We start from the raw sequence: 17,916 nt of genomic DNA, 5'->3' as shown, positions 1-17,916 counted from the left end.
GGCCTCCTCGTCTGCCACGCCCAGCTCTCCATGCCACCATGTCGGCCACCTGCTCCTCCACTACCAGCACCTCCATACCCTGCAAGATCAAGACAAAAAACAGGATAGAATAATAGAAAAAGGATGTAAAATGGGTTATAAAACCCGAAATGAAAAACGGAAACAGGGGTTTTTTTTTCTTGAGGGGTTCTTCTTCTTTTTTTTTGTTTGTTTTTTCGGCATTTGAGTACAAAAAACAGAAGTTAGAGTTTTAAAAAAAATACATAGATCTCAGTACTGAGATAGCAAGCATTCGGAAAAAAGGAAAGGCAAACGGAAAAGGTTACTTTTTTTTCGATTTCTATATACATATCTATACATTTTTAAAGTTAATATAAACCTAAAATCTATATATTCTAAGACCAAGAACAAATAACAAAAAAAATAAAAAAAAATATTTTTTTTACCTTTTCCGGCCACCGCGTGCGGTGGCCGGCGCCGGCGCCGGCGAGCCTCCGGTGGCCGTCCGGTGACCGGCCCCTGGCCGGATTCCCCTCCCTTCTCTCTCCCTTCTCTCTTCCCTCTCTTTTTTTTTTCTTTCCCTCTCCCCAAATGATTTTTTTGGTTAGTTTAGGCCTTATATAGCCCTCCAAAACGACGTCGTTTTGGGGGCTACACTTAAGCCCCAAAACGACGTCATGTTGGCCATGCCCGACCCATCCGACCCGACCCGCTAGAGGATCCGCGTGTTTTCATTTGAATGGGATATTTATGCGCGCAGTCCTTCCGCTTTTCTGATGCTTCACAATTAAGTTTTTTATGGTTTTCAATTTGGCCCTATAATTTCTCGCGCTTTTCGATTTAGTCCCCGCCAATGTGCTGCGTTTTAAAGGAAAGGAATAATTGTTGTTTCGGTCCCCCAACGTTTCACGCGCATACAATTAAGTCCCTTTTCTTTGTTTTCATTTCAAATTGGCCCCACAACTTTGTTTTTAATTCAATTTTAGTCCTTTTTTGTTGATTTTTATATCCTTATTAAATATCCTTGTTATTTTTATATACCATTATTATTATTATTATGTATTAGTATATATTTTTATTATGTACGTGTATACCTATATATATTCTCATATTTAATATTTTTATTTCACTTTATTTTAATATTTTATTAATGTTATGTTTGTTTCTTTTATATTCCAATGTTATCATTATTATTATTCTTATTATTTTTACTAGTTTATGCTTTGTTATATATCTATATATTTATAATACGTATATATACTTGATATATTTGTATATACCTCGGTAATATTATTACTAGTTTTCAATATACGCATATATTACCTAAATATTTTAGTATTATGTAAATATTTTAACATTATATTATATATGTATTTATATATTACGTATGTACATATACCTTTTAATATTATATTTTGTATTACGTAAATATTATTTTAAATACTGTATTGTATATATATATGTCCTTAGTACCACGTTACATATATATTGTGTATATACTTGTTTTCTTACCCTTATTATATTCATTGTTAATACATTTATTTTTTTTTATACATGTATACGTACCCCTTTTTTATAATATTATTTTTACACATATATGTATATATTTATCTATGTTTTCATATTCTATAATTTATATGCATTTTTTATTTTATGGCTTAAAATTATATATGCATATACATTTTTACATAAGTGTATTTATTGTCATCATTGTTATTTGGTGTTTGTTTATTTATTCGTGTACACTTGTGCCTTTTTTAAATGTTAGTTCTATTTATTTATTTGTATGCTTTGTTTATGTAATCGCCTCGTCATTTCATTTTGCCTATTGCATTGTTGTTACTCACTTTACTTTGCTCACCTTGTCGTATTCGTTATTGTTTTGTCAAGCATTGACACTAAACACCAAAAGGAAAATTTCTCTAAATAAGGCAATATTTCGCGTTCGGAAACTCGAGAAAACGTGCCCTAACGTGCTGGGTTTCGATTTCTCGTTTGACTAAATAGCCAAATATCCTTTTAAATCTTCAAAGTATGGTTTCATTAAACTATAAGATGTCTTGGTTTCGATGGTTTAGAGTATCGTGTCCTAACGTGCTGGATGTGATATTCCTTCAGAACAAGAGAATCTTATATTTCAATTCACGTTATCAGAGTTTCTTTTAAGGATCGTATTTTTTTTAAACTCTTCAAATTTTCAATTTTCGATACTAAGACACTAATTAATCAACTAGGTACCAATTTTGGGCGCATCGAGGGTGCTAATCCTTCCTCGTGCGTAACCGACTCCCGAACCCATTTTTCTGAATTTCGTAGACAAAAATCGTTGTTTTAATAAAATCTAAATCGTTTATTAAAAACAACCGTTTTACGAGGTGACCCGATCACACCTCATCAAAAAAGATTGGTGGCGACTCCCATTTTTCATTTTATTTTCAAAATCTAAGTCGACCCCGTTTTCATCAAAAAAATGGTGTCAACAGCTTGGCGACTCCGCTGGGGAAAATAACAGAGTCAAGCCACGTGTTGATTATTTCTTGTCTTTTTGTTGAAAGTGGAAAATTCGATTTAAATTTACGATCCTCTCATTGCATCTCTTTTGTTTTGAATTATATTTTTTATCGTGCTCTGTATTTTATTTTATACCTCGGCACATTGCATTGTATGACCGCTAGTCATACCCTTTTAAGTGGGAGTCAGAAACTACGCCTTCGTGAGGTTTTCACCTCCGCATGGGATAGTGAATCGCTTCCGGGATACATTCGTACCTATGTCTTCGTGAGATTTTCATCTCCGCATGGCCATAGAGAAATGTATCCCCTGAACCGAACTCGGTCCGCATGAGCCTACAATGGGTGAGGATCGAGGAATCTGCTGGTTCAGGTACCCTTACTTTAGAACCAAACCTCATGTAGTGAACCTTAGGAGCTCACCCTAGGTAGAACCACTTCGAACCCCTAGTATTCACCCAAATAGGTGTTCTATTTATTCTTGCTTGCTTTTGCTTTGTACTAACATGTTTTCTTTTTGTCATGATTGCATTGCATTTTCATCATAAAAAGAGGTGTTGATTCACGTTCAATTGCTAAATAGAGAGCTTGTCATAAGAAAATGGGTTTCTTGATAAAGTGGATGACGATACGGTTGTCCTAATACGGTCCGAGAAGATATAACAAAAGAAGGATGATAGTTCAGTAGAGGACTATACGACTTTGCCTCGTTGCCTGAAGACTCAAGATGACAAAGATTATTCGAGAACCGCTAAACTTTTTAAAGAGAAGCCAACGAGCATCACAAGGATGAGTGAGTAACGAGTCGCGGCCCAGATGAAGAAAAAAGAGATAGAATGGATGTCCCTTTTGAAGAGTTCGGGAGATTTATCTTAACGCTCGAATGAAGAAGAGGATCGAATGTCCCCGCCTATGACGGCAAAGCCGCATATATATCTGCTTTATGTAAATGGATTTGTTTTCTATTCCAGTTGTTCTAATAGAATTGAACCAAGAATCAACGTTTCTTTTGGCATTCATTTCATGCATTTGCATTACATTGCATCATATGCATTAGACTTTCACGAAGTGACCCTAACTAGGTAAAATTATTTCAGTTACCCTGGAAACCACCAAAAATCTAATCAAATATCACTACGGTACTCGTCGCCAAACGAAAGCAATGGATCAATGGTTGGAAAGATTGGAACAGTTGCAACGAGAGATGCAAGATCAGATGCACGAACGACTGGAAAAAATCCAGCAAGACATGTTAGAATCCCAGAACACTGTGATGAACCAAGTAAAGCAGTTATTGACTGGAAGGAATGACACAGGAAAAGGCCCTTTAGTTGATGTTGGGGATGATCACGATGACCCTGCCTATCCTCTAGGTTTTACCCCAACTAACATCCAAGCGCAACCAGAGGTGTACCCGCAGAGGGCACCTGTTACCAGTAGATCCCAATACCAGGTCGGTGCCCCAGCATCGATGAACTTTCCAATAGGCTCGGGTTCTAATCCCGGTGATAATCCTACCAACCCCGTGTTTCCTGATCTCGATAACATGGCAGAGGTGGAGAAAGCGAAAACGGACTTGTCAAAACAACTTGAGGACCGATGTAGATGGCTAGAGGAGAAATTTAGAGCCATGGAGAACACCAACTACCATTGTGGAGTCGACGCCAAGGACTTGAGTTTGGTACCTGATCTAGTACTCCCTCCCAAATTCAAAATGCCGGAGTTTGAAAAGTACAACGGGACTAGTTGTCCTGAAGCTCATATAACTATGTTCTGTCGAAGAATGACGGGATACATCAATAATGATCAACTGTTGATCCACTGCTTCCAGGACAGTCTGATCGGGTCTGCAGCTAAGTGGTACAACCAGTTAAGCCGCGTCAACATTTATTCATGGAAGGACTTAGCACAGGCTTTTATGAAGCAATACAGTCATGTGACAGATATGACACCCGATAGAATCGCATTGCAGAACATGGAAAAGAAGCAAAGTGAGAGCTTTAGGCAATATGCCCAAAGATGGAGAGAGGTCGCGACACAGGTCCAGCCGCCTCTTTTAGAGAAAGAAACCACGATGCTTTTCATCAACACTCTGAAAGCACCGTTCATTAACCACATGTTAGGAAGTGCTACCATGAGCTTCTCAGATGTAGTGATGTCTGGTGAAATGATTGAAAATGCAATAAGAACTGGGAAGATAGGTACGGAAGAAGGCATCAAGAGATCAACCCCAAAGCACAAAGACAATGAGGTGAACAACACGAGTACATATAGCAAGGGTTATTCAAAACCAATTACGGTGAATCAGCCAAGAAAAATGGTCGCTAACCAACAAGGCTCATTGAGACAAGAACCTGGAGTGAAACCAGGTACTGAGAACCTTCAGTTCACACCAATTCTAATGTCGTATGAAGAGTTGTATCAAAATTTATTCGATGCGCATGTTGTTTCCCCTTCCTACTCAAAACCCCCACAACCTCCATATCCAAAGTGGTATAATGCGAACACACACTGTGACTACCACGCAGGAATTACGAGGCACTCAATAGAGAATTGCATCACCTTCAAGAAACTAGTTAAAAAACTCATCAACATGGATATTGTCAAGTTGGGTGACTCATCTACTGCAGAAAATCTGCTACCCAATCATGATTGACAATAAAGTGAATACGATGTATGAAGAGATATTGGAAGTGTTCACATCAATGACATGCATGAAGACACAACTGAAGAGGGAACTTTGTTAGATGTCTGCCCTCATAAACTTGGAAGTGTTCTAAATAAATCAGACTGTAAAAGAAGTCTCTGTAGTATTTAGAGCCTACTTAGAGTAATATTCAGAACAAACTTGTTGCTTTTAGCCTGAAGCAATATGAATTTCTTGTGAAATAGGCTCATGTCTGAACGTCGTTATTTTAATGAAATGCATCTTTGCGATCATTTTTGAGCTAATATTCTTTCATTCTTTATGAATAATTATTTTTAATCTTTCATTCTTTCTCCAAAATCATTCATTCATTCATAATTATACAGTTCATTCATAATTATACAGTACAGATAATTATTCTTAAATTCATACATTCTTTGTATATTCTTTTGCACCAACAACAGGTCCCTGAATATCAACGACATGAATGACACTGCTACAGACTCAGAATCTCCTTTTGAGCGAGACATGTGTTTAGAGAAATCTCATGACTTCGAAGATGACATAGATTGTGGCCTATCTCCGTACTTATTGAGGAGGGTAGAACAAGGTGAAAACAGATTCCACCTTATGAAAAATGAATGGAGTCCATGACTTCCCCTATGTGAGGCATGAAGGTTGTTAGGTCAATCTCGTCAAAAGAGTCTAGCGGTCATCAGTTTATCTTCACGGGAAGAAGCTGCTTCATATGCCAATGTCACAAAGTCGACAGCAATTTTTTTGAAAAAAATCACGTCAGCTTGAAAAGTCGAAAAGGATCATATTTGACAATGCATTAAATTTGAACAAGAGCACAATATCAGAAATTTGCAGTCTGTTCAAGAATAACACCATATCGCCAAAAAAACTCTCTTAGGGCAACGCCCTCTTTTTGGGCTTATCGCGGTTTCACCTATTGAGGTCAAGATTTCCTTCTCTTTGAGTTTTTGGATCCAATCCTGGTTGAAGTGGAATGTTCAAAATATCTATCATGGTCAAATGTACCAAAAGCAAATGGTATGAGTTCACCAAAACAAGGTTTGCTCCAGAGAATTCCACAAAGGGGACCCGATATCAAAGAAGATCCTTCCCATACAAAGGGAACTTCAGAAGAAAGTGGATGCCAAGCCAGAAGGACCTTATGTGGAAGGCTTTATCTGGGAGAGTGTAGGTATTGACCAAGATAGATGGCAAGAACTTGCCTAATCTTGAGAATTTTGATTCAAGGAACAAATACTTCACTTAAAAAAAAGAGAATTAATGAAAAAGAAGAAAAGAAAAATAAGTGAAAAAAGGAGAGGCCAAGGTGAAAACCCGCAAAGGGCTCCTTGAGACAAAAGGGGCTTGAGTTGAAAACCCTAAAAAAGGGCGACTCAAATTTTGGATCAAATTGGGGCATGAGGCGATCAGAGCATCTCAAATTTTGATCAAATCGGGGCATGTAATGATCTTGCTATACCTGATTCAACAGGAAAGGGTAGGTAGCATCTTGGGGCATCGACAAAGTCTTGTAGGTCTCCTAAACACATGTCAAACACAGAATGGTCTTTCAAAGAGTTGGTACAGAGAAGTTCAAGCTACGATATCTGGGGCATCTTGTCCTCATACTTTTTTTTCTCTTGGAATACTTCATTCTTTTTCAAGATACGTGTTCTCAATTAATTCCCCTTTTATTCTTGCTATCCTTGATAGTTTATCCATTTTGAGCTATGCTCTCAAATCAATTCTATTTTATCAATCGTTATGATCTTTTGCAAGCATGTTGCATTGGAATAATGATTAATGGACTAATAAAACTTTCACGAAGGAAGTTTTGCATATTACTCTGAAAAGTTTCTAAATAATATAGGAGCCTGAAGCAGGACAATTGTTTAGAACACTCCAAATTTAAAGGTTGGAAATTTGGGAAGGAATAGTCTAAGTTTAGACTTTCTCTTTGGATTTTTGTTGTCAAACGCGTTGATTGACAAGACGCCATGTTGGTGACAAAGCTTGAATAAACAAGAAAGTGATTATCTTCAGGCAATAGGAAGAGGTTACCTCGGGAAGGAGAGCCCTCGTTTGCGCATGAGTCGTTGGTACGACACATTGGGAATGATGTAAGGGACCAGAAGGATTTAAATCTTATACCCTTGAATTGCGATAGGAGAAGATTGACAAAAGCCATATCTTTCTACCCTGGGGTTACAGTGGGAGATTGATGGTACAAATTTTATGTCCCAGTGGGTTGAACTTCGATGTTCACAGTGGGGGCAATCAGATTACGTGTTTTTTTGGAAATGCCGGCTGGTCAAGAAGGCGTTGCGACACGTTAGTGATAAAGCCTTAATAAGCTTTTGAGCGATGATAACCTAAGCATTAAGGAATTATTTTCATGACATTCTACATTCATTCAAATACCATTCACGCAGGTCTAGTTAGGAGCATTTGATTCATTTTGATCATGCCATCCTAATCATTAGGCATAATTAGGTTCATTATACAGGTCATGTTCCCTAGAGGACAGATCAGTAAAAATTGAAGATAAACCTTGCCTCTCTCGGTCGTAGCAGAGCTGGTTGAAGTTATCAGATTTTGCCTTCCTGCATTGACAGCGAAGCAGATCGAAGACAAACCTTACCACTCTCGTTTATAGTAGAGCTGGTTGAAGATAGCAGATCTTGCCTTCCTGCATTGACAGCGAAGCAGATCGAAGACAAACCTTGCCACTCTCGTTTATAGTAGAGCTGGTTGAAGATAGCAGATCTTGCCTTCCTGCATTGACAGCGAAGCAAATCGAAGACAAACCTTGCCACTCTCGTTTGTAGTAGAGCTGGTTGAAGATAGCAGATCTTGCCTTCCTGCACTGACAGCGAAGCAGATCGAAGACAAACCTTGCCTCTCTCGTTTTTAGCAGAGCTGGTTGAAGATATCAGATCTTGCTTTTCTGTATTTGCAGCGAAGCAGATCGAAGATGGCAGATTTTACCTCCCTGACTACAGTGGAGTACATTGAAGCCGATAATTCTATCTCCCTGTATTTGGCAGTGGAATAGATTGAAGATTGCAGATCTTGCCTTCCTGTATTTGGCAGCGAAGCAGATCAAAGATGGCAGATTTTACCTCCCTGACCACAGTGGAGTACATTGAAGCCGATAACTCTATCTCCCTGTATTTGGCAGTGGAATAGATTAAAGATCGAAGATGGCAGATTTTACTTCCCTGACTACAGTGGAGTACATTGAAGCCGATAATTCTATCTCCCTGTATTTGGCAGTGGAATAGATTGAAGATTGCAGATCTTGCCTTCCTGTATTTGGCAGCGAAGCAGATCAAAGATGACAGATTTTACCTCCCTGACCACAGTGGAGTACATTGAAGCCGATAACTCTATCTCCCTGTATTTGGCAGTGGAATAGATTGAAGATCGAAGATGGCAGATTTTACCTCCCTGACTACAGTGGAGTACATTGAAGCCGATAACTCTATCTCCCTGTATTTGGCAGTGGAATAGATTGAAAATTGCAGATCTTGCCTTCCTGTATTTGGCAGCGAAGCAGATCGAAGATGGCAGATTTTACCTCCCTGACTACAGTGGAGTACATTGAAGCCGATAACTCTATCTCCTTGTATCTGGCAGTGGAATAGATTGAAGATTGCAGATCTTGCCTTCCTGTAATTGGAAGCGAAGCAGATCAAAGATGGCAGATTTTACCTCCCTGACTACAGTGGAGTACATTAAGCCGATAACTCTATCTCCTGCATTTGCAGTGGAATAGATTGAAGATCAAGATGGCATATTTTACTTCCCTGACTACATGGGAGTACATTGAAGCCGATAACTCTATCTCCCTGTATCTGGCAGTGGAATAGATTGAAGATTGTAGATCTTGCCTTCCTGTATTTGGCAGCAAAGCAGATCGAAGATGGCAGATTTTACCTCCCTGATTACAGTGGAGTACATTGAAGCTGATAGTTCTATCTCCCGGGGCAAGAAGTAGATCGAAGATAGCTGATCCTATCTTCCTATATTGGTAGGAAGTGGATCGAAGATGCAGATCTTGTCTTCCCATATTGGTGGCGAAGTAGATCGCAGAAAACGGATCTTATCTTCATGTATTGGCGTGAAGTAGATCGAAGGTAGCAGATCCTATCTTCATATATTGGTAGGAAGTGGATCGAAGATGCAGATCTTGTCTTCCTATATTGATAGGAAGTGGATCCAAGATACAGATCTTGTCTTCTCATACTGGTGGTGAAGTAGATCGAAGAAAGCAGATTTTGTCCCTGTATTTGACAGTGGAATAGATCGAAGATTACAGTCTTATCTCCCTAAGTAGTAGTGGAGCAGACTAAAAACACAAATCTCATCCCCATGGAGTCGTAGCAGAGTAGATTGAAGCTACAAGGCGTATCTGAAGTTGCGGTAGAGCGGATCGAAGCAACAAGACGTGGCAGGTTGGAATAAGGCTATTTGAAGAAGATGAGCACCAAAAAGTCAAGACTCGGCAAGACCGGGCAAAATTGGCCCTTTTGATGTCTTTGCTATATTCTCGTTACACGAAAATGAGCAAAGAGGGGCAGCTGTATGAGCCCATTTTGCCCGAGCCCAGTGCAAAACAAAAACAAAATAAAAAATAATAAACCCAAAAGTAACAGCCCATTTACAAACCCAAACTCTGACCCAAAATTCAAACCCAAACGAATCAAAATCCTAAAGCCCAAATGGCCCAAAATCTAAAACATTTTTCAGCAAAATTCAGCAGCAAACCCTAGCTGGCCGCCGCATGCCTCGCGTGGCCTCCTCGTCTGCCACGCCCAGCTCTCCATGCCACCATGTCGGCCACCTGCTCCTCCACTACCAGCACCTCCATACCCTGCAAGATCAAGACAAAAAACAGGATAGAATAATAGAAAAAGGATGTAAAATGGGTTATAAAACCCGAAATGAAAAACGGAAACAGGGGTTTTTTTTCTTGAGGGGTTCTTCTTCTTTTTTTTTTGTTTGTTTTTTCGGCATTTGAGTACAAAAAAACAGAAGTTAGAGTTTTAAAAAAAAATACATAGATCTCAGTACTGAGATAGCAAGCATTCGGAAAAAAGGAAAGGCAAACGGAAAAGGTTACTTTTTTTCGATTTCTATATACATATCTATACATTTTTAAAGTTAATATAAACCTAAAATCTATATATTCTAAGACCAAGAACAAATAACAAAAAAATAAAAAAAAAATATTTTTTTACCTTTTCCGGCCACCGCGTGCGGTGGCCGGCGCCGGCGCCGGCGAGCCTCCGGTGGCCGTCCGGTGACCGGCCCTGGCCGGATTCCCTCCCTTCTCTCTCCCTTCTCTCTTCCCTCTCTTTTTTTTTCTTTCCTCTCCCAAATGATTTTTTTGGTTAGTTTAGGCCTTATATAGCCCTCCAAAACGACGTCGTTTTGGGGGCTACACTTAAGCCCCAAAACGACGTCATGTTGGCCATGCCCGACCCATCCGACCCGACCCGCTAGAGGATCCGCGTGTTTTCATTTGAATGGGATATTTATGCGCGCAGTCCTTCCGCTTTTCTGATGCTTCACAATTAAGTTTTTTATAGTTTTCAATTTGGCCCTATAATTTCTCGCGCTTTTCGATTTAGTCCCCGCCAATGTGCTGCGTTTTAAAGGAAAGGAATAATTGTTGTTTCGGTCCCCCAACGTTTCACGCGCATACAATTAAGTCCCTTTTCTTTGTTTTCATTTCAAATTGGCCCCACAACTTTGTTTTTAATTCAATTTTAGTCCTTTTTTGTTGATTTTTATATCCTTATTAAATATCCTTGTTATTTTTATATACCATTATTATTATTATGTATTAGTATATATTTTTATTATGTACGTGTATACCTATATATATTCTCATATTTAATATTTTTATTTCACTTTATTTTAATATTTTATTAATGTTATGTTTGTTTCTTTTATATTCCAATGTTATCATTATTATTATTCTTATTATTTTTACTAGTTTATGCTTTGTTATATATCTATATATTTATAATACGTATATATACTTGATATATTTGTATATACCTCGGTAATATTATTACTAGTTTTCAATATACGCATATATTACCTAAATATTTTAGTATTATGTAAATATTTTAACATTATATTATATATGTATTTATATATTACGTATGTACATATACCTTTTAATATTATATTTTGTATTACGTAAATATTATTTTAAATACTGTATTGTATATATATATATGTCCTTAGTACCACGTTACATATATATTGTGTATATACTTGTTTTCTTACCCTTATTATATTCATTGTTAATACATTTATTTTTTTTATACATGTATACGTACCCCTTTTTTATAATATTATTTTTTACACATATATGTATATATTTATCTATGTTTTCATATTCTATAATTTATATGCATTTTTTATTTTATGGCTTAAAATTATATATGCATATACATTTTTACATAAGTGTATTTATTGTCATCATTGTTATTTGGTGTTTGTTTATTTATTCGTGTACACTTGTGCCTTTTTTAAATGTTAGTTCTATTTATTTATTTGTATGCTTTGTTTATGTAATCGCCTCGTCATTTCATTTTGCCTATTGCATTGTTGTTACTCACTTTACTTTGCTCACCTTGTCGTATTCGTTATTGTTTTGTCAAGCATTGACACTAAACACCAAAAGGAAAATTTCTCTAAATAAGGCAATATTTCGCGTTCGGAAACTCGAGAAAACGTGCCCTAACGTGCTGGGTTTCGATTTCTCGTTTGACTAAATAGCCAAATATCCTTTTAAATCTTCAAAGTATGGTTTCATTAAACTATAAGATGTCTTGGTTTCGATGGTTTAGAGTATCGTGTCCTAACGTGCTGGATGTGATATTCCTTCGAAACAAGAGAATCTTATATTTCAATTCACGTTATCAGAGTTTCTTTTAAGGATCGTATTTTTTTAAACTCTTCAAATTTTCAATTTTCGACACTAAGACACTAATTAATCAACTAGGTACCAATTTTGGGCGCATCGAGGGTGCTAATCCTTCCTCGTGCGTAACCGACTCCCGAACCCATTTTTCTGAATTTCGTAGACAAAAATCGTTGTTTTAATAAAATCTAAATCGTTTATTAAAAACAACCGTTTTACGAGGTGACCCGATCACACCTCATCAAAAAAGATTGGTGGCGACTCCCATTTTTCGTTTTATTTTCAAAATCTAAGTCGACCCCGTTTCCATCAAAAAAATGGTGTCAACACCCATCAAGAAGTCCTCTTTTGCTCAATTCTGCCATGCCATTCTCACTCATATGCCCTAGGCACATATACCAAAGTTTAGTAATATCATTATCTAACAAGGAAGAGGAAGCGACAGCTGCATCACCAGTAACAGTAGAACCCTACAAAACATATAACTTGGCAATCTTTCTCTGCCCTTTCATCACAACAAGGGACCCTTTGGAAATCTTTAAAACCCCACTTTCAACTGTGTATCTGTACCCTTTTGAATCAAGAGTACTCAACGAAATCAAATTTCTTTTCAATTCTGGAACATGCCGTACGTCACTAAGTATTCTGACAACTCCATCAAACATCTTAACTTTAATTGTTCCAACACCTGTGATTTTATACGAAGCATTATTTCCCATCAAAACAACACCTTCAGACACTGTTTCATAAGTTGTAAACCAATCCCGATTAGGACTCATGTGGAAGGTGCAGCCTGAATCAAGTATCCACTCCTCACTTTCTTTAAAATCATTGATAGAAGCGACTAAAAGTTCACCATCGCTGTAGTCTTCTACAACATCAGCTTTACCAGAATTTTCTGGTTGTTTTCCCTTTTGATTCGCAGCCTCCCTTTTAATCTTATTTTGTAGCTTATAGCACTCAGATTTAATATGCCCTTTCTTCTTACAGAAGTTACAAGTTTTACCTCTGTTTGAAGACTTCGATCTACCCTTAGATTTACCACGAGGATTCCATTCCTGTGTCCTACCACGATCATCATCAGCATTCTGATCTTGTCTCCCACGAACAATGAGGCCCTCTCTCTGAGAGTCGGGTTTAACCACAAGATGCTTCATTTTATCATACGAGGTTAAAGAATCATAAACCTCATCAACTGTGGGAGACTCGTGGCTATATAAAGTCGTGTCTCTAAAGGTTGAATAAAACGGGGGCAACGAACAAAGTAGAATCAACCATAGATCTTCCTTATCATACTGAACCTCCATGGCCTCCAAGTTTGAGAGAATTTCTTTAAACACTGTTAAGTGTTCGTGTACAGACGCACCTTCCTCCAAACGATGAGCATAAAGACGCTGCTTCCTATGCAACTTGCTTGTTAGAGTTTTCGACATACATATTTGTTCTAGCCTCTTCCATAATGCAGCGACAGTCCTCTCTTTCATCACATCCTGCGAAATTTCGTTGGACAAATGCAGATGTAATTGTGTTAACGCCTTTCGATCCTTACGCTTCTTCTTTTCATCTGTTAATGTCGAAGGCATCTTATCTATCCTTAGTAGGGCATCCTCCAGATCCATCTGTGCAAGAACTGCTTGCATCTTAATTTGCCACAACGCAAATCTGGTGTTGCGATTCAACAGCGAAATTTCATACTTCAAAGACACCATTACCGTGATCGAGATGAATAACCCGGAAGCTTGGATACCAATTTGTGAAAAATATAATAAAATAAAATAAAGATAAAGAACATACAAATTTTACGTGGAAACCCTTTCGGGAAAAAACCACGGGCAGAGGAGAAGAAAATTTACTATGTCGAAAATTTGAATCAATACAAGAGGAATAGACTATGTCCATTTATAGGCTTGTAAAGCCATATTCTAGTAGGATTGAAACACCCTATCCTAATCAATATAAAATAGATGGAGTTTAATAAGGTTTAAAAAAACCTTATTCTAAAATAAAATAAAAGAAGTCTAGTTCTATATGGATTTTACTTTTATTTTATTTTCCATCGTATTTTATTTAAATAAGAATTTGGGTCACTTAATTCTAACAGTTTCGCCATGTTTTATCCACAAAGATTTTGGATCGTTGTTTCCAATAAACTTATGCCAAAAACACATTTAAATCAAGCAAAGGTTCACCAATACAGTCAAATAAGGATGCTGGGTTCGAGTAGCCTCAGTTTGGGCTTTAAAATTATTCTTTAAATTATTCTTCCAAATCAGAAGTCGTTCACCACAAACCCGTAATTTGATCAAAACATTATTTGAAGGGCACTCCCACCTACTCGAGTTTATAACTTCTCCAAAATCATCTTTAGATAACCAAGAGTTTTCAAAACGAAATCTACGAGCACGACGAGTAGGCGTCAATTCACTAGCAACAAGCTTTATCGAGTTATGATTGTCGAAACCTTTTTTTTGAAAAACGAGAATCGACTTTATTTGAAAATGAAAATTAAAACGGGAGTCGCCACCAATCCTTTTTTGTTTAGGTGTGATCGGATCACCTAGAAATTTGGTCATTTTAATAAAACATTTTGATTTACTAAAACAACGATTTTGGTCTACGAATTTTGAGAGGACGGGTTCGGGAGTCAGTTACGTACAAGGAAGGATTAGCACCCTCGTAACACCCAAAATTAGTACCTAACTGATTAATTAATGTCTTAATGTCGAAATTTAAAAACTCAAAAAGAATTTAGAATATGATCCCTTTTTATGAATGTTCATTTTAAAACGTCTAACTATGTTGAAACGAGCATCAAAGGCTTACTCGTCCCGAGATAGTAAGGTGTTACATCCAGTAAGTTAGGACGCGACGTTTAAATCTTCGAGAGCAAGTTTGCCTTTAATCTTTATCGAAAGCTTGTGTATTTTGAAATCTAAAAGGATATTTGACTCTTTAGGTTTAACAAGAAAATCGAAACCCAATAAGTTAGGGCACGATTCCTCGAATTTCCTAAAACGCGAAATATTGCCTTATTTGAAATATTTTATTTTTTAGTAATAGCGAATACAACATTTGAAGGCATGCACTTATTTTGTTTGAAGTACAATAAAGTGATCTAAATTGGATAAATATGTTGGGGTTTACTACACAATATGATTTGAGCTAAGTAAAACAAAAGTGTAAAATAGAGCATGGAATAATGAAACACAAATTAGATACAATATTAATGAATGTCACAATATGAAGATAAATAATTTCTAGTACATGTAATGGCAATATTCACAATGTATATTACTTTTTAATACTCATCAATAATCAAAGACAAACGAAGTAAAATAACATGCGAAAAATGATTCAAAGTAAATAGGATAAAAATTTAAAATTGATAACAAATGAAATAATTGAGATTTAAAACTCATAATACCAAAGAATGGTTCAAAATAAATGACGTATGAAAAAGATTTAATATGAATAAAATATAAAACAATTTGAAATAAAATAATATATAAAGCAAATTTTAAATAAATAATATGTTAAATAAATTAAGATAAATAATTCACAAAGTAAAATTAAAAAGGGACCCTTTCATATAAAAGAGCTTAAAATAAATAATGTATAAATAAAAATTTTAAAATAAACAACTTACAAAAACAGTTTAAATGAAAATTTATATATAAATGTAATCCAAAGTAAAATTTAAGATAAAAAAAATTTTAAATAAGTAATATATAGGAAGTTCAAAACAAATATCAATAAAAGAATTTAGAATCATTAACATATAAAAGATATATAAAAAAGTTTAATATAAATAACATATGAAATTTTAAAATTAATAATAGTAGAAAAGTTTATAATAAAATAATAAGGAGAATTTAACACAATTATCATATAAAACGATACAACTAAATAATATATAAGAATATTTTTTAAAAAATAATATGTATATATATAATAATTTAAAATACAAAGATACATATAAAAATTTCAAAATAAATAATACGTATAATAGTTTAAAAGAAATAATATATGTAAAGTATTTAAAATTGATAATAATCTAAAATACATGATATGTTCAAAAAATAGTAATAATAATAATAATAATAAATATACTAGTAGAAGATGAAATGGCGAATATTGAAAATGAAATAACAACAGATAGAGAAAATAAGCATTAAAATCCCTAATATATATATGTTTGAGGGATGTATAGTATATAAAAAAAATAGATGAATAAATAAAATGCTAATAATAACAGTAATGACGAAGGAAAGAAAAAAAAGGCATAAAAATACATAATGCAAATAAAATGAAAATAATGATAATTTTAAAAAAAAAATCAAAGAAGACGAACAAATAAAGAAACAAAATAAGCAGAACAATCATACATATGAAATAAGCTTGAAGTTAAATAAATAAAGAATTAGGTTGGGATTAAAATAAAATTTAGTGTCTAAATCATAATAAAATAAATGAATAATAAAAAAAGGACTAAATTGAGTGTTAAAATAAGTACTTGGGGGTAAATCTAAAGTAAAATAAAAGGGAAGGGTCAAATTGTAACGCGTGCATTCATGGAAGGATCAAATGAGAAAATAATCCCTCCCCATATGTGCAGCGTTTAAAAAGAACCAAAATAAAACTTTTCAAGTTTAGCGGGGCGAATTTAAGAATATAAAAGAAAAGGAAACATGACAAAATTGCAACAACTGTACAAGACGGGGGACCAAATGGATAAATATCCCCTGGAGCGGGTCGGGTAGCGTGCGGATCTGCTCTAAACGACGTCGTTTCGGCGCTAGGGCATTAGGTGCAAAACGGCACCGTTTTTGTGCCCTTATAAAAATCAAATTTTTTTCTAAGATTCATTCCCACTGCCATTTTTTTAAAAAAAATTCTAGAACTCTCCCCTCTTTTCTCTGCTAGGGTTTTGAACCCTAGCCTTTGCGCCGCCGTTATGCCTCCATCGTGGCCCACCGCTTGCGGTGGTTGTGGTCGCGCAAAGAGAGGATTTTAGCCCTCATTGGGAACGCGTCTAGAGGTCGAACCTTCTCGACTCAAAAGCCGAAAGAAAGGTCATTGGCTTCCCTTTAAGCCCGAGTTTGACGCCAGGAGAGAAGTTCCCGACGACGGCATCGCGGGGTCGTTCAGGTAAGCCTTTTTTTCCTTTTATTTTTGTTTTAAAATGGATTTGAAACCAAAAATAAATAAATAAAAAATGATCGAAAAGAAAAAAAAAGAAAAAAGAATAGAATCCAAAAACAACCTTTTTTCTTATTTTTGCTCTTGATTTCCCTAATCTCTTGTAATACAACGTTTTTTTGTATTCGAAAACCCCCTAAAATCATCCCCCCCATTTTTTTTCATAATCGAATGCCTATTTATTTTGCTACCCCTTTCTATTTGTTGCTTCTATTTTTCTCTTTACTTTGCGTGTCTCTCTGCTCTTTTTCTTGTTTCGTTTGCAGGTCTAGACGGAAGTGATGGGACGGGGTTGGCGCAAAGACGAGCAGAGGTGGTCAGGCCTCAGGGCCAGGCGCGGGCGGTGCGCTCGAGGCACGTGGGTGAGCGGAAGGTGGAGGCTGCTGGTTAAGGGCAAGGGTTCTGTTCAATTTAAAATTTTGGGCCAGTTGGGCCTTTAGGGTTTTCTAATTATTGGGCTATTTTGGGTTTTGGTTTAGGTTAGGGATTTGGGCTTGTTTAGTCTGGGCCGGGCAAATTTGGGCCTGTACAATGATCAGACGTAGCACTCACTATATTAAACATCTTAATGAAACAGGAAAAGATTAAGTCGGAGGAAA

General features: G+C 36.2%; 1 long non-coding RNA gene across 1 annotated transcript; it reads left to right on the top strand.

Moving 5' to 3' along the window:
- Window positions 1–16,982: 16,982 nt before the first annotated feature.
- On the top strand, window positions 16,983–17,916 carry LOC107943664 (uncharacterized). The gene is made up of 2 exons (XR_001696033.2): window positions 16,983–17,266; window positions 17,584–17,916. It is a non-coding gene; the product is annotated as an uncharacterized lncRNA (long non-coding RNA).

This window comes from Gossypium hirsutum, chromosome A05 (genome assembly GCF_007990345.1).
Source record: "Gossypium hirsutum isolate 1008001.06 chromosome A05, Gossypium_hirsutum_v2.1, whole genome shotgun sequence".
Classification (NCBI taxonomy): Eukaryota; Viridiplantae; Streptophyta; class Magnoliopsida; order Malvales; family Malvaceae; genus Gossypium; species Gossypium hirsutum.
Note: the sequence above shows the minus strand (reverse complement) of the source record. Positions and strands in the feature narration are given on the sequence as shown.